General features: G+C 45.7%; 1 protein-coding gene across 1 annotated transcript in view; it reads right to left on the bottom strand.

The window, feature by feature from the left end:
• UCHL3 (ubiquitin C-terminal hydrolase L3) overlaps positions 1-26,704 on the bottom strand; it is a 63,958-nt gene that overhangs the window by 8,022 nt on the left and 29,232 nt on the right. The gene's annotated exons all lie outside the window — the stretch shown is intronic.

Below are 26,704 nucleotides of genomic sequence, written 5' to 3'. Positions count from 1 at the left end.
TACAGCAGACCAACCAGGATGTAGCATGCCAAAACACAGATAAGCTCTTGGGTTCAAGGCTCAGGCCCAACTCCGCCTTCCTCTTCCCTCCCTGCCTTTACTCCAGCTCCCTTCCTGCTTCAGGCTTCAGGCAAAACTTTATGTCCAAATCACTAAATTGCCACTAAATTATAAGTAGAAGCCTATTTCAATCCATGGCTTCAAGTTTCACTTCAGAGGAAAAGGGCAGAACCACAATGGACTAGTTCCAATTTTACAGCAGAGTACTAGAAAAAGAAGACTATAGATTTATACCCTGCCCTTCTGCCTGAATCAGAGTCTCAGAGCGGCTCAGAATCGCCTTTACCTTCCTCCCCCACAACAGACACCCTGTGAGGTGGGTGGGGCTGGAGAGGGCTCTCACAGCAGCTGCCCTTTCACGGACAACCTCTGCCAGAGCTATGGCTGACCCAAGGCCATGCTAGCAGGTGCAAGTGGAGGAGTGGGGAATCAAACCCGGTTCTCCCAGATAAGAGTCTGCACACTTAACCACTACACCAAACTGGCTCTGGTACAGTTTCTTGTGGTGGGGGGGGGATGGGGATCACTGAACATGGGGAAGGGGGAGGAAGAATCAGACCCGATGAGTCAAACCATAATTTCACTATTATATCCAAACTAGGCCTCAAGGCATCCCATGTATGTTTTCCCAAGAGAGTAAGTCTTCCCTATGGACATTTCAGGCCAAAAAAGAACACATGAAGGAGGAGGAAGCCTCTTTTCACCATGGCCCTGATCCAAAACGGAGCCCCAAACATCTGAGAATAGATGTAAAAGCCTCTGGGAGTCCAGTGCATACGTGGTTTGAAAAAGCTCATGGTGGAACTGGAAACAGTGTAGTGCATGGCTAAGCCCTCAAGTCCACTAGAATTGCAGAGTTGGAAGGGACCCTCCAGGTCATCTAAGTCCAACCCCCTGCACAATGCGGGAAACTCACAAATACCTCCCCCTAAATTCACAGGATCTTCATTGCTGTCAGATGGCCATCTAGCCTCTGTTTAAAACCTCCAAGGAAGCAGAGCCCACCACCTCCCAAGGAAGCCTGTTCCACTGAGGAACCGCTCTAACTGTCAGGAATCATAGAATCATAGAGTTGCTGTCAAATGACCATCTAGCCTCTGTTTAAAAACCTCCAAGGAACGAGAGCCCACCTCCTCCCAAGGAAGCCTGTTCCACTGAGGAACCGCTCTAACTGTCAGGAAGTTCTTCCTAATGTTGAGCCAGAAACGCTTTTGATTCAATTTCAACCCTTTGGTTCTGGTCCTACCTTCTGGGGCTACAGAAAATAATTCCACACCACCCTCTATATCAGGGGTGGCCAACGGTAGCTCTCCAGATGTTTTTTTGCCTACAACTTCCATCAGCTCCAGCCGTTGGCCATGCTGGCTGGGGCTGATGGGAGTTGTAGGCAAAAAAACATCTGGAGAGCTACCGTTGGCCATCCCTGCTCTATATGACAGCCCACCAAGTACTTGAAGATGGTGATCTTATCACCTCTCAGTCATCTCCTCTCCAGGCTAAACATCCCCAGCTCCTTCAAGCTTTCTTCATAGGACATTTCCAAAACATTAACTTTATTAGAACTAAAAACTCCGTCAACAAGTTTAATAGTTTCGATACTGCAAAACCAATTTGTTATAGCAAAATAAAACTAGCTTTAAACGTATTTTTTTACAATGAATTGTTACTTCAAGAATGAGAGACTGCAACTTGAATTATAACATTCAACAAAATATATAAAGGTTTCTGCACGTGCAAATGATTAATTGAGCATTAGGGATTGCCAGGTTCCTGGGAATGCTTTGGTATTTGGTAAAACCCCCGTGGCGCAGAGTGTTAAAGCGGCAGTACTGCAGTCCAAGCTTTGCTCACGACCTGAGTTCGATCCCGGCGGAAGCTGGGTTCAGGTAGCCGGCTTCAGGTTGACTCAGCCTTCCATCCTTCCGAGGTTGGTAAAATGAGTCCTCAGTTTGCCGGGAGGAAAGTGTAGATGACTGGGGAAGGCAATGGCAACCCACCCTGTAAAAAGTCTGCAGTGAAAACGCTGGGATGTGATGTCACCCGAGAGTCGGAAACGACTGGTGCTTGCACAGGGGACTACCTTTACCTTTAAAAACTCTATGGCTTTTTTCACCTTCAGAACTATAGTTTTACCCAAATTCCACAGCATCCCTGGTGCAATGAAGTCACCCAAAGTGCTGCGTGCAACATCCCTGTTTGGCGGAAGGGTTTCCCCTACTGGCCAGCAGCAGATCAAAGCCCCCAAAAGTGTGGAACCCGCGCTGGGACTTGGGGGCTGGCAATGCCACTGAGTATTTGGCTTTTATCCTGGACTGCCAAGACCAGCCCATAGTTTCAAATTAACAACTGAAACAAACAAAAATGAAAGATTTCTGGTAACAGGGTAGGAACTAGACCAGGGGTGGCCAAACTGTGGCTCGGGAGCCACGTGTGGTTCTTTCACACATATCGTGCGGCTCTCGAAGCCCCCATTGCCCCATAAGCTGGAATTTCTCTTTCAATCATTTCTCTCTTTAAATCATTTCTCCAAGCCAAGTCAATTGGGCAGCATAGAAAATGCATTTAAAGTTGTTTTCTTTCCACCTCTCTCTTCCCATCTATTTGCCTTCCTTCCTTCCTTCCTTCCTTCCAGCTCGCAAACATCTGATGTTCATGACTTGTGGCTCTCGAACATCTGCCATTTATTCTGTGTGGCTCTTACGTTAAGCACGTTTGGCCACCCCTGATCTAGACTAAGTCTTCTGCTCATGCAAGGACCGTTCTGTCAAAGGGACACAGTTTTCCTTCCTTCCCCTGTCCCACAGGCCTCCCTGAAATCCTGCTTCCGGGGCAAAGAAGAGCAGGAGACGCAAACGGTGGTCTGCAGAAGGAACAGAGAAATCGGTAGGGATCAATCCTCGTCCCCCCACCCCCATCGTTTCTGGAAAATTCAGTCTGGATCCAATCCAAAATGTTAACAATTGTGTGAAGGAGACAATGTCAAGGCTGTGTTGAAAGCGAACACACATGAAGCTGCCTTATACTGAATCAGACCACTGGCCCATCACAATATTGCCTGCTCAGTCTGGCAGCAGCTCTACAGGGTCTCAGGCAGAGAGGTCTTTTCCCCATCACCTGCTGGGCATTGAACCTGGGACCTACCACATGCCAAGCAGATGCTCTGCCAGTGAGCCATGGCCCCTTCCCTCCAGCAATTCTAGGGGGGGGGGGTTGTAGCAGGAACTACTTTGCATATTAGGCTACGCCCCCCTGATGTAGCCAATCCTCCAAGAGCTTACAGAGCTCTTCTTTCAGGGCCTACTGTAAGCTCCAGGAGGATTGGCTACATCAGAGGGGTGTGGTCTAATACGCAAAAGAGTTCCAGCTACAAAAAAAAAAAGTCCTGAGCAATTCTATCAAGTGGGCAGTAGAAACAAGCCGTCATCTGCCAGCAGGTTTGCCTCCTATCGTTGCTCATAAACGACACAATCTTTTTTTAAAAAAAGAACACCCTAACCCTAACCTCCCCCCCATGGCATTCTTGGTTTCATGGAACACAAATCAAACCTGGAGTGCAGTCCTGCTTCAGACTGCCAGTGGGTAGTCTCTATGGTCAACTGTCCAGCATGTGGACCTTTCAGCTGCTTTCCCTGCAGGGCACGAATTGGTGTCAATTTTTTGGTGCTTTAAACAGTCATAAAATTTCCAGGTAAAAAGGTAAAGGTAGTCCCCTGTGCAAACAGCAGTCGTTTCCGCCTCTGGGGTGACGTTGCTTTCACAATGTTTTCACGGCAGACTTTTTACCGGGTGGTTTGCCATTGCTTTCCGCAGTCATCTACACTTCCCTCCCAGCAAGCTGGGTACTCATTTTACTGACCTGAGAAGGATGGAAGGTTGAGTCAACCTCGAGCCGGCTACCTGAACCAGCTTTCGCTGGGATCAAACTCAGGTCGTGAGCAGAGGGCTCCGGCTGCAGTACTGCAGCTTTACCACTTTGCACCACAGGGCTTTTCCAGGAACTTCCAGGAAGCACCTCCAAAAAATGACTATTTTCTTTCCGCCTGTAAACTGGAGACCACAACAGCTGGCACAGTGTCAGTTATTCAGGGAGAGCCACAGCAGACTAGCTAATCTGAGTATAAGAAATGGAAATGCAGAGAGATTTAAAGAATGCAATAAAGCAGATGTACTCCTCTAGTAGGGATGCCAGCCTCCAGGTGGCTCCTGGATATCCCCCAGAATCCCAGTTCATCTACAGGCTGCAGAGATCAGTCCCCCTGGAGAAAAATGGGATGCTGTGGAGGGTGGACCCGATGGTTGTGTACCCCACTGAGGTTCTTGTCCTCCCCAGGCTCCACCCCCAAATCTCCAAGGAGTTTCCCAACCTGGATCTGGCAACTCTACCTCCCATCCCTCACTCTACAGTCTAGTTTAGCTGCCCCCAGGGCATTTTTTTGTAGCAGGAACTCCTTTACACATTAGGCCACACCCATCTGATGTAGCCAATCCTCCTGGAGCTTACAGTAGAAGAAGAAGAAGAAGATATTGGATTTATATCCCGCCCTCCACTCCGAAGAGTCTCAGAGCGGCTCACAATCTCCTTTATCTCCCTCCCCCACAACAGACACCCTGTGAGGTGGGTAGGGCTGGAGAGGGCTCTCCCAGCAGCTGCCCTTTCAAGGACAACCTCTGCCAGAGCTATGGCTGACCCAAGGCCATTCCAGCAGGTGCAAGTGGAGGAGTGGGGAATCAAATCCGGTTCTCCCAGATAAGAGTCCGCATACTTAACCACTACACCAAACTGGTACAGTAGGCCCTGTACTAAGAGCCCGGTAAGCTCTTGAAGGATTGGCTACATCAGGGCTGTGTGGTCTAAAACTCAAAGGAGCTCCTGCTACAAGAAAAGCCCTGGCTACCCCTAATGTCATGTACCCATTCATTACCCGAATAATGGCCTAATGAATATCCATCACTCACTGATGTTGAAAGCAACACATCAGGTCCAACAGAGAGTCTCCCCAGACAGAAGAGGGGGTGATTTCTGCCGATTCCCCCTGTAGAGTTCCAGCTTCTCTCCACTGCAGCTGCTAAGTGTTCCCTGTCCCCAAGCCGCAGTATTTTGGACAACATCAAAAAAGGAGAGGGGAGAAGGTTGTGCCCCACTGGGTGGAATCCCACCCCTCAACAGAGATTCAGCACAGGATCCAAGCCAAGAATTCGTAATGCCTGTTCAATATCGATACCAGCTTCAGAGCCTTGGTTTTCAGCTAAGCCGATTCCAAGATTGTCCATTAGAAGACGACTGAAAGTCGCGAGAGTGTGTAGCCTCCCAATGGCAATGCTGGTGGTACTAGTGCTAAGCCCGCGTTCTGCTGCAAAAACAAGTGCCACGTTTGTTGAATTGTTGCCATAAGCAGATAAGTTGGCACCTATTTTGAAGTTTGGAGTATTAACTGGAAGTCAGGCGGAGTCGTTCCTTGTACAAGCAAAAAAAAGCATCAGAACCGGAAGTCAAAGGGGGATAGTGCATTTTGGAGGAGGAGCTATGGTTCAGTGGTAGAACATCTGCTTGGCATACAGGATATCCCAGGTTCAATCCCCAGCATCTCCAGTTAAAAGGTTTCAGGTGATGAGTAAGTCCTCTGTCAGAGAGCCCGGAGAGCCACTTGCCAAGTGTGGAGGAAACAAGACTCATCTTGCTGGACCAACAGACGGACAAGCAGCTTCGCATGATAAAGATGCTGAAATTCCTTTCCCGATAAAATGACTTTTTAAAGGATTTTGGGACTTTTAGTTTAAAAAACACAGAAATAAAATGGAGGACACCTACAAAGAACAGTGCGAGCAGAATGTAAAGTGTATGGAAAAACCTCTCAAAGGGCTATCGAGGGCCTTGTCGGGCCGGGCCATGTTGGGTCAGGCCATGTGTGTACCTATTTAAGGTTAAGTAGCAGACATATAAACTTTTTAAAGGACACACACAAACACGACTTCAAAAAAAACCCTTAAAATAAAACATGCTTAAAACATTAGCACTTGTTGGTCTTACTGGTGCTTTCTTTGTATTTCTCCCGTGGGATCCAGGGAAGTGGGCAAAGGAAACTCTGGCTCTTTCCATCCCTCCCCAGGGGACCGGGAGGGGGAGGAGCCTCAACCAATGGAGAAAATTGAGGTTTTGCTCTGTAGCTCCTGTGAGATTGAGCAAGCCTTGCAGAGCAGGCGGAGATGCAGAAGGAAGAAAGAGAGAGGGAGAAGGAAGCAGACAACGGCCAGTTGCTTGGGGGACTGGTAGGAGCCCTCTGGGGGTTTGATTCGGCCCCTGGGCTGCATGTTTGACACCCCCGTTCTACAGAATGGCCCAAAAGAAAGCAGAAGCGAATGATGCCTCCTCACTTTGTTAGCGGCCTAGGCTAAATAAGAACCTGCCGTCGCACGTGTAGGTAAACACCAGCGAGGATGAAACAAACAGAGGTACTGAGCAAAATTCCATTCCCTGAAAACAGCAGTTCTGCATTTGAGTTGTCGGGGCAACTAGCAGTGTACTTTCATATAACCTTATTTCAGTGACCCCAGACACACTGAGGACTTTCTCCAAGACTTGCCCAAAGTAAGCACACACCCAAGGACTATGAAGCCTCTAACCCAGGGGTCCTCAAACTACGGCCCGCGGGCCAGATGCGGCCCGCTGAGGACGTTTATGCGGCCCGCCGGGTTATGGCAAAATCAGACCGGAAGTGACGTTCGACCTAAACTCGCGTTAGCAACGCACACTTCCGGCACTGGGCTGAGGCGGCGGAGACAGAGTGTGAGGTGATACCGAGGTGAGGTGAGTTCCCAGGCCGGGGTGTGTGGTGTGGGGAAGGGAGAGAGATGCAGAAGACGGAGAACCGACGGCCCGCGGCCTTGTACAGTAACGGCAGTCCGGCCCTCCAACAGTCTGAGGGACAGTGAACTGGCCCCCTATTTAAAAAGTTTGAGGACCCCTGCTCTAACCCATCACTTTTTTTCCCATTCCAGGCTTCCTCCTGGTCTTAACATTAATTGCCGCAAATCTTCAAGCCCTACATCACTACCATTTTTAAACAAGACATAAGAAGCACACAGTGTTCCCTCTAAGCTGAGTCAGTGTGAGCTAGTTCACAGGTTTTTTTAGCCTCTGGCTCACACATATTTTGTCTTAGCTCAGGAAGGACGGCCCCAGAGCAAACTAATCTATGCAGTAGCCAAATTGTTCGGCTCACAACTAGCGCTTCCTCTAAGCTGAGTTAGCGTGAGCTAGCTCACAGACTTTTAGCCTCCGGCTCACCCATTTTTGTTTCAGTTCAGGACAGATGGCCCCTGAGCAAACTAATTTATGCAGTAGCCAGTGTTCCCTCTAAGCTGAGTTAGCGTGAGCTAGCTCACAGACTTTTAGCCTCCGGCTCACCCATTTTTGTTTCAGTTCAGGACAGATGGCCCCAGAGCAAACTAATTTATGCAGTAGCCAGTGTTCCCTCTAAGCTGAGTTAGCGTGAGCTAGCTCACAGACTTTTAGCCTCCGGCTCACCCATTTTTGTTTCAGTTCAGGACAGATGGCCCCAGAGCAAACTAATTTATGCAGTAGCCAGTGTTCCCTCTAAGCTGAGTTAGCGTGAGCTAGCTCACAGACTTTTAGCCTCCGGCTCACCCATTTTTGTTTCAGTTCAGGACAGATGGCCCCAGAGCAAACTAATTCATGCAGTAGCCAGTGTTCCCTCTAAGCTGAGTTAGCGTGAGCTAGCTCACAGACTTTTAGCTTCCAGCTCACACATTTTTGTCCAAGCTCAGGAAGGATGACCCCAGAGCACAATAATTCATGAAATAGCTCACAGGAGACCAGCCTGAAAGTCCAGGGTTGCTATGCAGAGGCAGGCAACAGCAAACCATCTCTTGCCTTGAAAACCCTATGGGGTCACCGTACCCTGGTTGCAACTTGATGGTGCTTCCCACCACGTTTTCAAAGGACAGTTCTTTAATAGCAGCCACCATGTAAAGCCCGCTCTCCCACCTTGCGTGGCCAAAAGCCTGGAGAAAGAGGTCTCAATTTCACTGTATCCCAGACTGATAATGAGTTTTTTATGCCTAGGGAATAGACATACTTATTGTTCTTCCCTTATGCATACAGGGCTTTTTCTGTAACAGGAACTCCTTTGCATATTAGGCCACGCCCCCCTGATGCAGCCAATCCTCCTGGAACTTACAGTAGGTGCTGTACTAAGAGCCTTGTAAGCTCTTGGAGAATTGGCTACATCAGGGGTGTGTGGCCTAATAAGCAAAGGAGCTCCTGCTACAAAAAAAGCCCTGCATGTACATATCTGTTCTTGACTAGACACTGGTATCTGTTAACTTGGTGCTACAGAAATATAGTTTATCATAGCTACAGTGCACCCACTGGCCAAGGCACCACCCCTTGGCTTAGACACAAACCCTGGCCAAGACACGTTTTGAGGAAGCTGATGGGTATGATAGCTGCTGAACTCCTGGCCACGTTTGCCTTGATATTCCCCTCTCCTTTGGTAGGAAGACTGCTGGAACTTAGTTGAACTAAACTAGGCTACCGAAACCCTCTGAGTTGGCAAAGCCACTCAACACCATACAATGGACAGTGTGGTACTTTGTACCACAGAATGCCTTCCTTCCATAATTTATAAAAATGTCACCTATAAAGATATAGTGATGGTATTAACAAACTTCACATGTGAAGCTAATGCTTGCCTGTAACACTGGTGAGATAATGTTATGCAGTACAGGGCAGAGAGGCTTACGTTTTTAGTTCAAATCAGGCCTCATTTCAGGCAAGGGCTCACAGGAGTGGCGCTCTGGAACCTTTAAATTGCACTATGCTTTTTCTTTCTTACCCACCCCACCCCTCACCCCAAATACTTGCTTCTGGGCTCCATTGTTCAAACCACCTGTGAGAATTTTGCTGAATTCTAAGATTTGACAAACTTTCTAAGATTCTTCCCTACAAAAAAATAGAAAAATAACCAAACCATATGAAGCAGACAGATGGAAATCTTCCTGATGCCACTGTGGTCACATAGGAGAATAATTTAAAAAGTATGTTGTGAGCAGCGTTCCCTCTAAGCTGAGTTAGTGTGAGCTGGCTCACAGTTTTTTAGCCTCCAGCTCACATATTTTTGTCTTAGCTCAGTATGGAAGAAGAAGATGATATTGGATTTATATCCCACCCTCCACTCCGAAGAGTCTCAGAGCGGCTCACAATCTCCTTTACCTTCCTCCCCCACAACAGACACCCTGTGAGGTGGGTGGGGCTGAGAGGGCTCTCACAGCAGCTGCCCTTTCAAGGACAACTTCTGCCAGAGCTATGGCTGACCCAAGGCCATGCTAGCTGGTGCAAGTGGAGGAGTGGGGAATCAAACCCGGTTCTCCCAGATAAGAGTCTGCACACTTAACCACTACACCAAACTGGCAGTATGGCTGACCCCAGAGCACAATAATTTATGCAGTAACTCACCACTTTAATGCCAGTAGCTCACAAAGCAGAATTCTTGCTCAGAAGACTCTGCAGCTTAGAGGGAACATTGGATGGGAGCAATGTTCCCGCCAAGCTGCGGTCCTGTGAGCAAGAATTCTACTTTATGAGCTCCTGGCATTGAAGTGGTGAGTTACTGCATAAATTATTGTGCTCTGGGGTCATCCATACTAAGCTAAGACAAAAATCTGTGAGCCGGAGGCTAAAAATCTGTGAGCCAGCTCACGCTAACTCAGCTTAGAGGGAACACTGGATGGGAGTACGGTTTTATTAAGACAATTATAATTCCAGAAGCATTTGAAGGTATAAAATTTGAAGGTATATCATTCCAGAAGCATTTGAAGCGGATAAAAACTTATTACACTTTCTGGTGATGCCGGAGGTGCGCGGCACACGCAAATGAGTTGTGCTAATGAGCTCCAGCACCTCCTTTTCTACAAAATGACCCTGATTCAAATAGTAAGTTAGCGCTACTGGTACCCACAAAAAAGTAATGCTGAGATTCTCCCTTCCCGGGAACACAGCCTCTCTTGAATTGGGAAGTGATGAGGGACAGTTATTCCTGAGAAAGCAAAAAGGTTACAAAATTTGAACTTATAAAATGCAGGTTAAATAAATCAAGGGGGGAAGGGCGATTTAAGGGCGATTGGCATGATTCAAAATGGTTTCCAAAACAAATCAACTAAGCCTAAATGACGAACAGAACAATCGGCAATTTTGGTCAATAGCTGGAAGATTTTCATTATGAATACAACATAATCAGGATGCTCGGAAAACATTTAACGGATGATTTCATTTTTATTTTTATTTTGTAAAGAGAGAGACTGGCAAGCGTGAAGAGCACGGAGCTCACGACAAAAGCCGAGCGACTACAGAAGCCCTATTTAATCAGATGCAAAAGAAACCGATTTGGCAGAGAACGGGGAAGCAGCAGGCCCAAAAGAAAGCACCAATGAGAAAGAGCAGCCAACTAGCAGACAGGAAACCAGAAGCAGAGTCCACTAAGGATCATCTTCTCCCTTTTTAGCCCAGGGCCGGATATACCTATTTTTGAAGGGGGGTCAAAGTTAAAAAATGGTGTGTCCCCCGCTACCCTCCCACCGTGAAGATCTATCTATTTTTGGAGAGAAAAGGGGGGCTGGTGGTGCTTCCCTTGCTCTGGCACCCCGGGCAGCTACTCCCTCTGCCCCCACCCCAGATCCGGCCCTGGTTTTGCCACAACTAAGAGAGTCTCTGGATAAAGTTGTAAAAGCAGGGAAGTCCAAAAGGGGACTCAAGGAGGTGGAAAGAAAGATCTCCAAGTCTAAACGCTGAGTGGCAAGTTCTGCCGCAGAGAAGAGAGGGAGAGGCAGGCTACACTTACAACAGAATGGAGTGCAATGGATGATAATGATATTGTGGGCCTCCAACGCTGAAGGCAGACGGGTGGACTTGGCGCCTTTACGGGGCTCGTAGCTTTCGCAGAAGCTACGTGATTGCATCTGACCAGCGTCAGGGAGGCGGAGCGACGCAAGGGTGACGCCTTCATTTTGCAGTGGCTAAACTGAGGCTGGGTTGTGGTGGATGGAGAGGGCGGCGAGGAGGTCGGAGACTACATGAATATTAAAGACACAAAACAAAAAAGACACTTTACCTACTTCAGACTAAAAGACAATCGTACAGTTTCATTCCGCAACGCGCTCCTATCCAACTGAGGAGCATGCCACGCTGTTGTTCTATTTTAAACAATCCAAAAGAGACGACAAATGCTTTTGGAACCATTTAGGAATATCCGGATGATCGGGAACTCCATGCTCTCTATATATTTCAGGCAATATAATATTTCCACAAGGAATTGTAGCATTTCTCCCAGGAGGATATCCATAGAGAAAAAGACAATTGCTTTATTATAGCTTTTCCCTTTCGAACATAAGAGAAGTCATGTTGGATCAGGCCAATGGCCCATCCAGTCCAACACTGTGTCACCCAGTAGCCAAAAAAACAGGTGCCATCAGGAGGTCCACGAGTGGGGCCAGGACACTAGAAGCCCTCCCACTGTTGCCTCTCCCAAACACCCAGAATACAGAGCATCACTGCCCCAGACAAAGAGTTCCATCTATACCTTGTAGTTAATAGCTACTGATGAACCTCCACTCCATGTTTATCGATTCCCCTCTTGAAGCTGTCTATGCTTGTGGCCGCCACCACCTCCTATGGCAGTGAATTCCATGTGTTAATCACCCTCTGAGTGAAGAAGTACTTCCTTTTATCTGTTCTAACTCGACCGCTCAGCAATTTCATTGACTGTCCATGAGTTTTCATATTGCGAGAAAGGGAGAAAAGTACTTCTTTATCTTCTTTGTCCCTAGAAAACAATCTGTGACATGAGCTGAAGGTTTGCCAAATGGCAACGGAGGGAAAATGTGGGGAGGGGAATGCTTAGAGATGGGGTCCAAGAGCAAAAGGAGCTGGGAATATTGAGATACACACACACACACACCGGATTGTTTTCAGTTTTTCTGATGGAAAATTGGAAAGTTTTGAGGAACAAAAGGGGAAAGTCCTAAGAATTCTTTTCTTTAGAAATCTTAATGCTAAAACAGAATTTCACTCTCAAAATGTGTAGCATAACATTTTTTTTGTAAGACAACTTATTGAATTGTATACAATTCCTATGTATACTGTAAACGGACATTTTAAAAACTGCATTTGTTTAAATGTGTCTTTTTAAGTGTCAAAATGCCAGAAGTTATAATTTTCTCAATATGCTGGTAGTCCTACCTGCTATCACTGTACAAAACTGCTTCTGTCCAGGTAATATAGCTTTTTAAAATTCAACTACCTAACAGATGCCAAACATTAAGATGTATGCAAGGGCAGAATAGGGTTCTCTCTCAAGTATATTTGCATTTCTATAGAAACCTGAGACCTTTATGCCAATTAGTGCAGTTCTATATGCTAAGTTACAAATGATGCATTTTATGCCAAGTAAGATCAGGTCTGAAAGTATTCCATCTATTTCATTCTTTACTCTAACCTCCCCCCCCCCCCCGCAAAAAAACCCCAAAACCCAGGAAATCAGGAAAGAACTAGTTGCTTCCGAGGGCTTCAAAATTTCTGGAATTTTAGGGGGATCGGTGCTTTCATCTTTGAAAAAGAAAAGCAAATGGCTGCTCCCACACTATTCCACTGCATCCTACCCTAGTCCACATATTCCTACGTGACCTCAAAACCAGGTTCTTTAGAAGGAAGTGGCGTGGATCCACTTGCCCTACAAGTATTCTCCCTACAAACTAATGAGTCTTCCTCAAATTTCCATCAGAGGAAGAACCTGTTATATTGAACAAAGCCTCCTTAGCCTTTCTGCAAGCTGTGAGCCAAAAAGGAAAAGCAGAGTATGAATAAACCAACTTTGCTCAGCAGACAGGTTGCAAGCAGTGCTTATTGGGGAAATGCCAACTCTAAGTACTTACGCATAAATGAAATCTTAATGCCTGGGCGTCAAACATGTGGCCCGGGGGCCGAATGAGGCCCTAGAGGGCTCCTATCAAGTCTGTGAGCAACTCACTGTTGTCTGGTTCCTCTTTTGCTTCCTTCTGCATCACAACGTGCTCTGCCAGGCTTGTTCAATTGCACAAGTACTACAGAGCAAAGCTCCTCTAGCCTCTCTCAATTGCACAGGAGAGCTACAGAGCCAAGCCCCTCTTCCCTCTGTTGGATGAGGCTCAACAAGCCAATGAGGTGGATTAGGATAAGTGTGTGTGTCTGTGTCCTTTATAAAATTTATATCTCTACATAGCATTACATTTTATGACACACATGGCCCTGTCTGACAATATGTCGGCAAAGTGCAAAAAGCACTCCTCGACAAGCCGAGATCCTCAGAGTCCTCTCATCACCAAAACGCCAAACCCCCATATATTTCGCTCTGCATTCCTTCCAATCTCATCCTTGCTGAACAAGAGAGACTTTGCTTTATTTTTCTTCTACAATCTATTTACCTAACAATTTAAAAAAAAAAAGCTTTAAAGAAGATGGTAAAACACAAAACTCAGCTTGGAAAGATTAACAATGGCAGGAAACAACTTTAGAGGATGTATATTTCTCAATGAAAAACAGGGCTAGGGAATTCAATCAAAACAAAATTAGGCCATTCCTGGACACACAAACGACAATTTATTTGTTTAGGGAACAATGTGCAATGTTTATGAGACTTATTTTGATGTTAATGTTTTCTAGTACTAAATTCAGTTGGCTGCATAAAGCTGTCAGAACACTATCACATCTTGATTAATGCCACAGCAAGAGCCAACTGTACTGTGACATAAGTTTAAGTGGACCATAGCCCAGTTTCTTGAATGCATGCATTGGCCACTTAAGTGGGTGGGTTATCTCCTTGTAACAGCCAAGGTCTGCTCACCAGGAGGACCGGTAATCTGCAGAACTGGACCACTTGTCAAGCATGTTGTTTCTTAGTATAACTATATTTTCAAATGTTGTTCTAATGTACTGCACATCAAAGCCATATAACCTATTCCTTAGTTCTCACTAGTAGCAAATGCAGGAATGTCCTCTTTGAAGATAAGGTCTCCTGGGATACTTTCCCAGGGTTAAACCTGGACCCAGGATGTTGCTAAACCGCAAGAATAGATAAAGTAGCCGGAGTGTTAGTTTCACACGCCTGTGTTAGAATTCCTAAAATGCCTTTGATGTGCCCCTTAAAGTTAGTATTCTAGAGTTACACTGTATCACTTCCAATCTGGTGCCTACCCGAGCACAATGGATTATCAATAAACTAAGACTTTGTTTCAAAATCAAAGCCTGGTTATTTTGAGATCTGATGCTTGACATTTTGGAAGTGATCCTTTAAAGTTCAACTGACCTGGTAACTTTCAAGCTGAATGGCTGAAGGAGCATCAGACAGTTTTGGTATAGTGGTTAAGAGCCAGTTTGGTGTAGTGGGTAAGTGTGCAGATTCTTATCCAGGAGAACTGGGTTTGATTCCCCACTCCTCCACTTGCACCTGCTGGAATGGCCTTGGGTCAGCCTTAGCTCTGGCAGAGGTTGTCCTTGATAGGGCAGCTGCTGTGAGAGCCCCCTCCAGCCCCACCCACCTCACAGGGTGTCTGTTGTGGAGGAAGGTAAAGGAGATTGTGAGCCACTCTGAGACTCAGAGTGGAGGGCGGGATATAAATCCAATATCTTATATCTTCTTGATATACCATGCCAGCAATATTTCATTTATTCACATGCACATGCCAGCCAGTGTCTTGTCACTCAATGACTTTCAGCTGACAACTGAGCAAAGACATGTGTCAGAGGTAGGGCCAGGTGACATGAAAGTCTGGTTTACCATCTTATTCAAGTTCCCAATTAATACTGCAATCCAGTTATGAATATATATACATATTTACCCTATATAGAAAAAAGTATAGAAAAAAATCTAGGGTGAGTAACTGTGTGTCTACTTCAACTTTAAACATCTATTTTTTTGGTCTGCTTCACCCAGGGGTCTACTAGAAGCTTTGTGCTGCTTTCCATACATTCCAGCTATTTTTCAGGTTGCACAACTTGCACAAAAGGATGCTATCAGAAGAACACATACAAAGAACTCCCCATGTGTAGTTTGGATAGCCGCCACACATGCATGCATCAACATCCTCAATTTATAAACGGCTAAAGACACTGACAGAGAGCCCCGTGGCACAGAGTGGTAAAGCAGCAGTACTGCAGTCGGAGTCCTCTGCAGTTCGATCCCAGCGAAAGCTGGTTCAGGTAGCCGGCTCAGGTCGACTCAGCCTTCCATCCTTCCGAGGTCGGTCAAATGAGACCCCAGCTTGCAGGGGGGAAAGTGTAGATGACTGGGGAAGGCAATGGCAAACCACCCTGTAAAAAGTCTGCCATGAAAACATTGTGAAAGCAGCATCACCCCGCATCAAGACGATGTAACCCAGGTTACATATATCCTACAGCTACAGAGGAGGGTTTTGTAGGGAAAATGATGATATTGGAGCTGTACTGGTGCTTGCACAGGGGACTACCTTTACCTTTTTAAAGACACTTTATACAACATACTTATGCGTTAATGCTACACTTTCTAATAGGGAAGTGGCCATTGGCTCCCTCGTTGATCCTGTAATGGGCACAAAACCAATCTTCTCTGTAACACTGCCATGAAATGTGTCTTGAAAATGGTACAGAGGGCTTCCAAGCCAGGCTTGGTCACATTCTCATTGGTCAACCTTCGTATGTTACTACTGGTCTTACGGCAGGCACACTAAGCTTTTATATCTAGGCCTTCCACTAGATGCATGTAGCAGCTACAAGGTCATTCACTAAAAATGCCTTTTGAATTATGCCCCACGCCACATCAAGTTTACAGATATCCTACAGCTACAGAGGAGGGTTTTGTAGGGAAGATGATATCGGAGTTATACCCCGGCCTTTCACTCTGAATCTCAGAATGGCTCACAATCTCCTTTACCTTCCTCCTCCACAAAGGACATCCTGTGAGGTAGGTGGGATTGAGAGGGCTCTCACAGCAGCTGCCCTTTCAAGAACAACCTCCATCAGAGCTATGGCTGGCCCAAGGCCATTCCAGCAGCCGCCAAGTGGAGAAGTGGGGAATCAAACCTGGTTCTCCCAGGTAAGAATCCTTGCACTTAACCACTACACCAAACTGGAGGATGACACAGTATAGCCTGATCTTGTCAGATCTCAGAAGCTCAGCCAGGTCGGTACTTGGAAGAGAGACCACCGCAGAAGACTCTGCAGAGGAAGGCAATGACAAACCATCTCTTGTTTCTCATTTGCCTTGAAAGCCCCTTGCTGGAGTCGCCGTTAAGTCAGCTGTGATGTGAAGGAGCTCTACACAAACACAGTGGAGGGCTTGGCTGAAAAAACTCACACACGCCCTCCTCCCACCATTGTTCTATGGCTGGCTGAAGATCTACATTTCCCATGTCTACACCCACACTACCCCACCGCATTGCTCTAATCCAGCGGTAATACTTTTAACACAGATGACCTTCTACAGCGTTTTCAACACAAGGTCCAATAAGTGATGGGCTCTAATCCCGCAGGCAACCCTTTGAATAGGAAGATTGCTATATTAATCTGCTACTTAATTCAGTGGGAAAATCACAATGAACCGTAGGCATGCAAGACATTTAGAAGAACAGTTTGTCCACATTCTTAAGTACAACCACTTAATCTTCCCTCAAAACCGATGCTCAAGGAATCTGATCTCTTTGCTTGAAAAGACACATTCCAAAAACTCCTATCGGCAGCCAACCCCAGTTCCTCATGTGTCAAGTGGGATTAATTATGCTGGCCAGCCTAACATTACAGGATGTTATGACAATCAACGAAGAAGAAAATGGGAGGCTTTGGGGCAAGAGTTAATATAGCAGCATATCCCGCCTACTGGAACAATTCAAACCATGGAGAATATCTGCCAAGAAAATCCGTGTCTTGGATGTACCATGTTTTTATCTTGTCCCTTCCTTCAAACTAAAATGTCCCTCCATTTTATTCTTACTACCAGGGCTTTTTTGTAGCTGGAACTCTTTTGCATATTAGGTCACATATACTCCTGATGTAGTCAATCCTTCTGGAGCTGACAGTAAGCCCTGTACTAAAAGCCCTGGAAGCTCTTGGAGGATTGGCTACACCAGGGGTGTGTGGCCTAATATGCAAAGGAGCTCCTGCTACAAAAAAAAGCCCTTCTTACAACCAATGCTCCCTCTAAGCTGCAGAGTCTTGTGAGCTACCGATATTAAAGCTGTGAGCTCCTGCATAAATTAGAGTCCCTCTGGGACCATATTTCCTGAGTTAAGACAAAAATGTGTGAGCTGAAGGCGAAACATCTGTTAGCTAGCTCACACTAACTCATCTTAGAGGAAACACTGCTTACAACCCATGTTCACTCTAAGCTGCAGAGTCTTGTGAGCAAAAGTTCTACTTTTATGAGCTACTGGCATTAAAGTTGTGATCTACTGCATAAATTAGCGCGCTCAGGGTCCATTTTTTCCTGAGCTAAGACACAAATGTGTGAGCTGGAGGTTAAAACTTACACTAACACAGCTTAGAGGGAACACTGCTTACAACCCACTCTGTAAGTTAGGCTAGGAGAGAATGACAAGGCCAAGGTCACCTTGATTAGCTTATTGGCCGAGCGGGGATTTTGACCCTGTCTTATTGGAGTATGAGTTGAAGATTCAACATTCAGAGCACTAGTTCATAGATCTCAAAAAAGTATCTGGATAAAAGTGCGTCTTTTGCTTTGAACGGTCTAGACCGTTATTTGCCATCTGGTGCAAGACTGGATTTCCTGAGCATTCCTTTTTAAAATAAGGAAATGACTAGCTCCAAGTTTCTCCTTAGATTTGTTCTATGCACAAAGGAATGACTCTTGTTGCCTTGAATTCTTGCCAGTCCAGTTTATTGTTTAAGTGTGACTGGGAACATATGAAGATTAACTTTGCCTCTGAGGCATTCAGAAGACCAACTACACACATTGTCATTCTGCTTCTGTGAGGAGTAATTATTCAAAGTAGCTGAAGCTCAAATACTTTGGCCACCAAATGAGAAGGGAGCATTCAATGGAGAAGATCCTGATACTGGGAAAGACAGAAGGCAAAAGAAGAAGGGGGCGGCAAAAGATGAGATGGCTGGACAGCATTACTGATGATTTGTTACTGCTCACAAATTTTAGCAGCCTTCAGAAGATGGTAGAAGACAGAGGACCTGGCGTGATTTGGTCCATGGGGTTGCAAAGAGTTGGACTCAACTGTGTGACTGAACAACAACAACAACAAGCACCAGCAATTCAAACAGTGGCAGCTCCAGATCTAAACAGAACCTTCTGACCCAGTAATGATTGTGGAAATAGCATTGTACAAATCCCAGAGTTATCACTGAGCAGGTAGAAGTCATTCTAAGTAGTCATCTTCATGTCATATAAATCATCTTCTCAAAAACTAACTGGGCACCACATTGGGCATTACTATACTCCCTATGTTTTTTAAACACTGATAGAAATGGTGCCTCACCAACAAAGAACTAACAAAAAAATATTTTACCCCTCGTTTTCTGAATCAACTTATTGTTGCTGTAAAGTCAAGCTAGTCCTTACTCGGATGGCCCAGGCTTGCCTGATCTCACCAGATCTTGGATGTTGAACAGCGTCATCCATGGTTGATACCAAGGAGGTCCAAGGTTGCTACACAGAGGCAAGCAGTGGTAAACCACCTCTGAATCTCTTGCCTTGAAAATCCTTTATGATGTCACCATAACTCTTGGCACACTGGCTCAGATCTGACACTGACTTTGATCAATTCTGGACAGATGATGCAACAGATGATGCAAGATGTATGCTCTTGACTAGGACATAAGTTTGCATTATAAAAGGCCTCAATTGCATCTTTAAGCCTTTGTCACTTTATTAAATCACTTTGTTTGGTCCAGCGTTGGTTTATTGTAATTTTTTTATCATGAGACTGTATGTGTATATCCTTGTTTGACTACTGAAGCAGCCTATTCTAGGTCGAAATGCATCAGGTCAAGCGGTTTCCTCTTGTTGTTTTAAGATTTTACAAAGGAAGCAAGCTAATCATGGCCCACTAAATAATTTTGACTTTCTATAATAAATACATGTAATTTTTTTATAATTTATTTGTATATTTTGCTTTTAATTTTTGGTCCTTAAGTTGTATATTAACCTTTTTGGTCCTTGATTCCAGTTAAGTTTCTTTCTCCTCTCTGTTTTCCCTTTGTCACCATTGGTCGACAACAACTTGACACACTTTCACCACTAAAGTTGAGCCAGTTTGGTGTAGTGGTTAAGTGTGCAGACTCTTATCTGGGAGAACAGGGTTTCATTCCCCACTCCTCCACTTGCAGCTGCTGGAATGGTCTTGGGTCAGCCATAGCTCACAGAAGTTGCCCTTGAAAGGGCAGCTTCTGGGAGAGCTCTCTCAGCCCCACCTACCTCACAGGGTGTCTGTTGTGGGGGGGGGGGGGAAGGTAAAGGAGATTGTCAGCCGCTCTGAGACTCTGAGATTTGGAGTGGAGGGTGGCTTATAAATCCAATATCTTCTCTTTTCAAAATTACAATTTGTTCCTTAAGTCCAAAAGTTACAATTTCAGACTCTTAACATCTTTAATTTGGTATGGCTAGCTTTGTAGACATATCTAAGATGGGCTGTTCCACTTCTAAGCACAACTAAAAGGCCTGTTATTACCAGGATGAATTGGGCTCAGTGCTGAGATCTGTTTTATGGATGGCTCCACTTAGACCAGGAGGTCTCGATGCAATGCACAATATGGCTAGAGTCATCACAGCTGCCACAAACATTTTCCATTTTGGAACCAATGAAAGTTCTTTGCTTTGTTCAAAAGTATCCATCCGGAGCAGCATTAGCAGGGAAAAAGCGGAACCCAGAACAAAAGGAAGCATGCATATACAAAGCATTTACAAAGCAAAAATAATTAGTTATCTAAATTTTAAAAAGCTTTTAAGCTTCTCATTTTCTGAGCAGAAAGTATATTGTTGTCAAAATGCTAACTTTTTTGGGGGGGTGCGGGGGGGTGAAGAGGTTTAAAAGAGAAACTAATGGTAGAACAAGGAGATGAAGGAAACAAGGGCAAGGAACAAACATTCCTGAAGGAGACTGCATGGACTGCTCACCAAGAAAACATGACCTGTGTGTCAGTACAGAAAACACCACATGGCTCTGCAGGAAGGAGGGTTGTAGGGCCTTTCATGTTACCCCTCAACCCATAAATTATAAGGCCAGATAAAACAAAAGGCAGCCTCAAACTCTGACAGCAGTAGAGCAGTCTGCAACCAGCAGCTTCTCAAGTTCCCCGCCTTAGCCACTATTGCTCCATCCAACTCTCTGAGTACTCATATGGCATTCCGCAAGAAAGATACAGATAACCAAAAGTGCTGGGCTAGTCAGAGACCGGAATCTGCAGCCAGGGCCCAAGAACAGATGAGCGAGTCGGCCATGATGCCAGGCCCATAGCTGCGGGGGGTGGGGGTCGCCCTGCCCTGACTTCCTGTGGAGGCCCCCCCACTCTGAAAGTCCCTGACCCAGTAATACTCAGCCTGCTGGCCCTGCTTCTCTCACCCAAGCAGGAGGGTGAGCGAGAGGCAGCGGGTCTCCATGCTTCCTGCAGCTGGCTGGCTGGCTGCAAAAGCAGGAAGACCCAGCCTGCAACCCCACCTTTCTAGGTTGGGGGGGGGGGCTTTTAAAAAATTCAAATCCCCCCAAATTTTTAAAAAGCCTCTGACCAGTGTTCCCTCTAAACTGAGTTAGTCTGAGCTAGCTCACAGGTTTTTAGCCTCTGGCTCACACATTTGTGTCATAGCTCAGGAAAAATGGCCTCAGAGCAAACTGTTTTATGCAGTAGCTCGCAACTTTAACACCAGTAGGTCACAAAGTTGAATTTTTACTCACAGGACTCCACAACTTGGAGTATTGCCTCTGACCTTAAAAAAAAAAATCATGGCTATACCCCTGCATGGTACGCCGCACCCCCCAGGCAATCTTTATAGATAAATGTATATTTATAGATAAATGTATATTTATAGATAAATGTATGTAGGATGAACTCAGAGGCCATAAGATCAAGCTTCAAGAGGGGATTGAATAAACATATGGACCAGAGGTCCATCAGCGGCTATTAGCCACAGTGTATTGTTGGAACTCTCTGTCTGGGGCAGTGACGCTCTGTATTCTTGATGCTTGGGGGGCAACAGTGGGAGGGCTTCTAGTGTCCTGGCCGCACTGATGGACCTCCTGATGACACCTGGGTTTTTTGGTCACTGTGTGACACAGAGTGTTGGACTGGATGGGCCATTGGTCTGATCCAACATGGCTTCTCTTATGTTCTTATGCTGTTACTCTTAGCCTCTGTTAGGATCACCTTTCACCCCTCCTCTTCCATGCATGAACTAACTTCTGTATTATCTGCTAGTCAGGGCTCTTTTTCTAGCAGGAGCTCCTCTGCATATCAGGCCATGCCCCCTGATGTAGCCAATCCTCCTGGAGCTTACAGTAGGCCCTGTATTAAGAGCCCTCTAAGCTCTTAGAGGATTGGCTACATCAGGGGGGGGCATGACCTAATATGCAGAGGAGCTCCTGCTAGAAAGAGAGCCCTGCTGCTAGTCAAAAGATTGAGAAGACAACATGTAAAAACAGAACCATGCTTATGTCCTGTAGGACTAGAAGAGTTTTAGTTTGACCAGCTGTGATAAGTATTTGTACTTATAACTTATTGGGGCACCTTTTAATGCTATCGTAATCTCTCTTAAACGCAGGCACTTGGATCAAAATTACAGAGTGTTCCTACATGAGTATCTCGATACCATTCCAGAGTACTTATTTGCTAGCACAGCAAGTCTCGGATACTGTTAGTCAATTTGCGGTTCATAAACTATCCATTTAAAAACTTTGGCTCCAACCGCACATATTTGAGGGTTATCTAAAAAATTCAATACAGTGAAAACATCATTTAAGGCTTGGCATCATGTGCTTCTAGAATACATTATTCTTTAACCCTATAGCACAGGGGTGGCCAAACTGCGGCTCGGGAGCCACACGTGGCTCTTGAAGCCCCCACTGTCCTTTCAGCCAGCTTGGAGAAGGCATTTCTCTTTAAATTACTTTGCCAAGGCAGCCAGTGGCTTGGAGAATGCTTAACATAAGAACCACACAGAATAAATGTCAGATGTTAGCCTCAAAACATGAACATCAGAGGTTTTGAGAGCCACAAGACAGGAAGGAAAGCAACTTTAGCTTTCTTTCCACCTCTCAGGGTCACTGCTGTGTTCTTGAAATGGGAAACAAAAGAGCTGATCCATTCAAGTGGGCTTGTTGATTAAGAGTTGCCAGAGGACTTTATTACCTTTTATGGCTATTCAGACCAAATGGCCAAGCCACGCTGCTTTACCATGTGACCAGTCTTCACTCTTAATCAACAAACCGCTTGTATTTCAGCCCACAATACCTGATCCCCTCATCTGATGAAGTGTGCTTAGAGAGCACACGAAAGCTTACGTTCTAAATAAAACTTGGTCGCTCTTAAAGGTACAACTTGACTCCTGCTTTGTTAAAGAGCTGATCAGTCTACGGAATATGTAGTGACAGGTGCCCACAAGCACAATCCCTGACCTGTCGTCTGAGCTAGGAGGAGGAAGAGACTCATTCTTCATTAACAGAACCTTGAAGCCTCAGAGCTTTTTTGTAGCAGGAACTCCTTTGCATATTAGGTCCCACACCCCTGATGCAGCCAATCCTCCTGCAGCTTACAGTCAGCCCTGAACTAAGAGTCCTGTAAGCTCTTGGAGGATTGGCTACATCAGGGGTGTGTGGCCGAATATGCAAAGGAGCTCCTACTACAAAAAAGGCCCAGGGAAGGCCATGAGACATCTCATTACTATGATCCTTCCCAGAAGTATGAGGGGATCTGTCAGAGTCTCCCATCTTTCTTCAGCTTCACAAAAGGGGCAATAAATAAAAGAAACAGGGGTGGAATTCTAGCAGGAGCGCCTTTGCATATTAGGCCGCACACACCCTGATGTAGCCAATCCTCCAAGAGCTTACAAGGCTCTTTTTTGTAGGCTCTTGGAGGACTGGCTACATCAAGGGTGTGTGGCCTAATATGTAAGGAGCTCCTGCTAGAATTTCCACCCCTGAAAAGAAATGCTTGCCAGTGGCAAGTCACTTGCAGCTATTAGCGTAAAACAGATCTTACAGAGAAGAACAAGCGTAGCTGTTAAGGCAGAGGACTCCAGGTAAGAAACCACCTTGTTTTTGTGTTAGCTCCACATGATAGAATTCTTTCAGTCAAATCCAGTTACTGCTATGTGAACAGTACTGTTTTGGTCTTTTATACATGGCTGGTATGTAGGGGAGGTAGGCGGCTGCTTGGGGTGCCACCTTGCCTACAGGGTGCCGCTGGGCACCCCCTTCCACCTGCCCTGCTGCTGTCAGCTTCCCGGGTTGCAGACCCAGGAGGCTGAGAGTGACCGGATGACACGCCAGTGTGTGCTTTCATCCAAGCCTGGCTTTCTAGCTGTGTTCGGAGGTGAGCAGCTTCGCTCCGAGGCTGCCTCCTCTTACAGGGAAGACAGCCCCTCAGAGCAAGGCAGAACAGCCCCGCAGCCCCTTTCGCCACCCGGAACCCAGCAGACGAAAGAGGCGGCACAGCCTTGCTCTGGCCCCCAGCACCGCCCCTGCCTTTATAAAGCAGATTTCTTTTGTGGTTCTAATGGCGGCATAAACAAAAGTTCCAATTTATATCTGAGAAGAAAAAAAAACGCTCTGTTGTGAGGAACAAGCTTCCTCTCTGCTGAATTCTACTTCTAATGAAAGCACAGTGAGGAGGATGGAGCTTCCCTAAACCAGACACGGAAACTCCACCCATTCACCAAACAAACAAAGAAGGAGTCCATTAAACGGCAGCTCAATATTGTTCTGAACAGGGACAGAACCTCTACAGATCTCACGGAACATGAATCTCGCAGCGGTGAGGGAGGCATGGTAACTCCCGTTTCTAAAGTTGACCGTGTCAGGTACTCTCATTCAACGATTCTGTTTTTATGCCTTATTATTTGACACGGATTAAACCAAGAAAATAAGAGCCCCGTGGCGCAGAGTGGTAAGGCTGCAGTACTGCAGTCCTAAGCTCTGCTCACGACCTGAGTTCGATCCGGGCGGAAGCTGGGTTCAAAAAGCCGGCTCGAGGTTGACTCAGCCTTCCATCCTTCCGAGGTCGGTAAAATGAGTACCCAGCTTGCTGGGGGGGAAGTGTAGATGACTGGGGAAGGCAATGGCACACCACCCCGTAAAAAAGTCTGCCGTGAAAACGTTGCAAAAGCAACGTCACCCCAGAGTCAGAAACAACTGGTGCTTGCACAGAGGACAACCTTTACCTTTCACCTTAAACCAAGAAAATCCACACAAGACTCTGTCGCGGAAAATTTTTGATTGGTCCCCTTATGAAACAATCTTCTTCACTCAAGGCTTTCCCCATTAGGAGTGACTAACAGTGTACATGAGAAAAACCTTAGACAGGCAACAGAGAATATTTACCGATAGCCTCAGCAAAACAGAACTCAGGCATAGCAAACGAGACAGACACGTCACTCCTCTCCCTATCCGTACATGAATGTCTCAACGGCCAGCCTCTCCCTAAGCACATTTGGCCTACCACGTGCCTTTGAAAGTTTATGGAATGTAGATGTGCTGAGGGCTCTGTGTATCAATCTTGGTGGATCTATGATTGCATCAAATAAATTCCCTAAGCACGTGCAACTTCCTTGCCCAAGCAGCACAAATTATTGGCGGTAGCTCCAGCCTGAAGGTTGTGGTTGTTTACCAGAGTCACAACAAAGCCCCCGCAGTTCAACCTGCTGCTGTGCTCCTGTTCTCCTTCCAACTTCATGCCCCCTCCCTCTCCCATGCTGGAAGGCGACTGAAAGATTCCTGATTTCAATAGCTTTGATTCAAGCACCAATTCGCTGTAATATCTGAAAGCAGCTGCACAGGGGAAGTAAAGCACCTCCCCCCACCTCAACAAACTGATAATCCAGATATTTCTGGTTCAAAATCCCAGTTTCTAAACATTCAGACACAGGGGGTTTTTTTGTAGCAGGAACTCCTTTGTATATTAGGCCACACCCCCCATGTGACCAATCCTCCTAGAGCTTACACTCTAAGCTTACACCCTGTAAGAAGAGCCCTGTAAGCTCTTGGAGGATTGGCTACATTAGGGGGTGTGGCCTAATATGCAAAGGAGCTCCTGCTACAAAAAAAGCCCTGTGCAGACGTCACAGTAAACTGAGACCTCCTAACCCAAGAAACCTTCAATGAAATCACATCCTTCACAGAAGGGGCACAATAAAAGGGAATGGTGGAAGAGAGTACATGAGAAGAAACAACCGTGTGCATTCTAAAGGTTTTATCATGGAAGCTGAATGTAGCCTTTGAGCCCGTTTTCAGGGCTCAACTTTCTTTATCGATGAGACATGACCATACAGCAAAAATGTACCGCTCACCTGCTTCACACAGGTGAAAGCTCTAACAGAATGGATTAGTTCAAAGAAGAAATGGGTTTGTAAAATCCCTTTTTTTCCCCCATTCTGTTTGGAATCTCATAAATGCTTATCATAAAGCATACAACATTTCCAAGAAGAATAAGGATCTCCTCCCTGGGCTTTGAGGACACAGAGCTTGGGCTGACTTACCATTCCAAGGATACACTACTTAATAAAGCTGGTTTGAGCCTACTAAAATTTTGTATCAAACACGATGTCCAAATAGTTAATGGACTCCCCCAATTTCCAGCTGCCAGTGAATTTACATTTGTATCCTCTCGTGGCTGCAGTGTGATAGATTATTGCCTATGCTTACCAAATCTATTCCCATTTATCAACAACATTTCCATAGAACCGCGTACTGAAAGTGACCATCTTCCCTTCGTTTTCTCCTTAAAGATGGACCCGAGGGGAGCTAACTGGATACCATCCCAAAATGAAAACGTTTCCTGTGAAGTCATGAAAAGGATAAAATGGTCTTTACCCCAAGAAAGAGGTTTCATTGCTCTTTTCAAGTCAGAGAGGTTTTAAAAAATTATGAATGGTAATTTCTAAATTCCAACACAGTTGATGAAGCCCTATTTGAACTTTCCTTGCTGATGAATCTTTGCAGCTCTGAAGCTGAGGTGGTGGAATTAGGTAGTCCTAATAAGTCCAAATGGTTTGACCAGGCATACAACATTATTTTGTCCATCCCCAGCAACGTATACACAAAACTGAGCACATTCTCCACAGGAAGATAAAGCTCTTTGGAAAGAGCATTTCAGCAAATCCTTGAAACAGCCATTCCAGAAAATAAATCCGTGTGTAGTAGAGGAAGACAAAACTAAGGTGCAGAGACAGCAGCTTATCTACTCAGGGAATCAGTGGCTAGTGAAATCTGCTCAACGGTTGATATTTTTTGCCCCTATACCACGCCAGCTGTCAATAATACATTTAATTATTCTCACAACCCCACTTAAGCATTTCATGCATCCAAACTGACCCATGGCACCTTTCCTCAAGGATGTGACTTTGCTACGGTTTTTAGCAAGTTGACAGAAGATTTTAAAGGAAGGCAAAAA

The sequence above is a fragment of the Heteronotia binoei genome, chromosome 3 (assembly GCF_032191835.1).
Source record: "Heteronotia binoei isolate CCM8104 ecotype False Entrance Well chromosome 3, APGP_CSIRO_Hbin_v1, whole genome shotgun sequence".
Classification (NCBI taxonomy): Eukaryota; Metazoa; Chordata; class Lepidosauria; order Squamata; family Gekkonidae; genus Heteronotia; species Heteronotia binoei.
The sequence above is the reverse complement of the archived record's forward strand: the minus strand, read 5'-3'. Positions and strand labels throughout refer to the sequence as shown.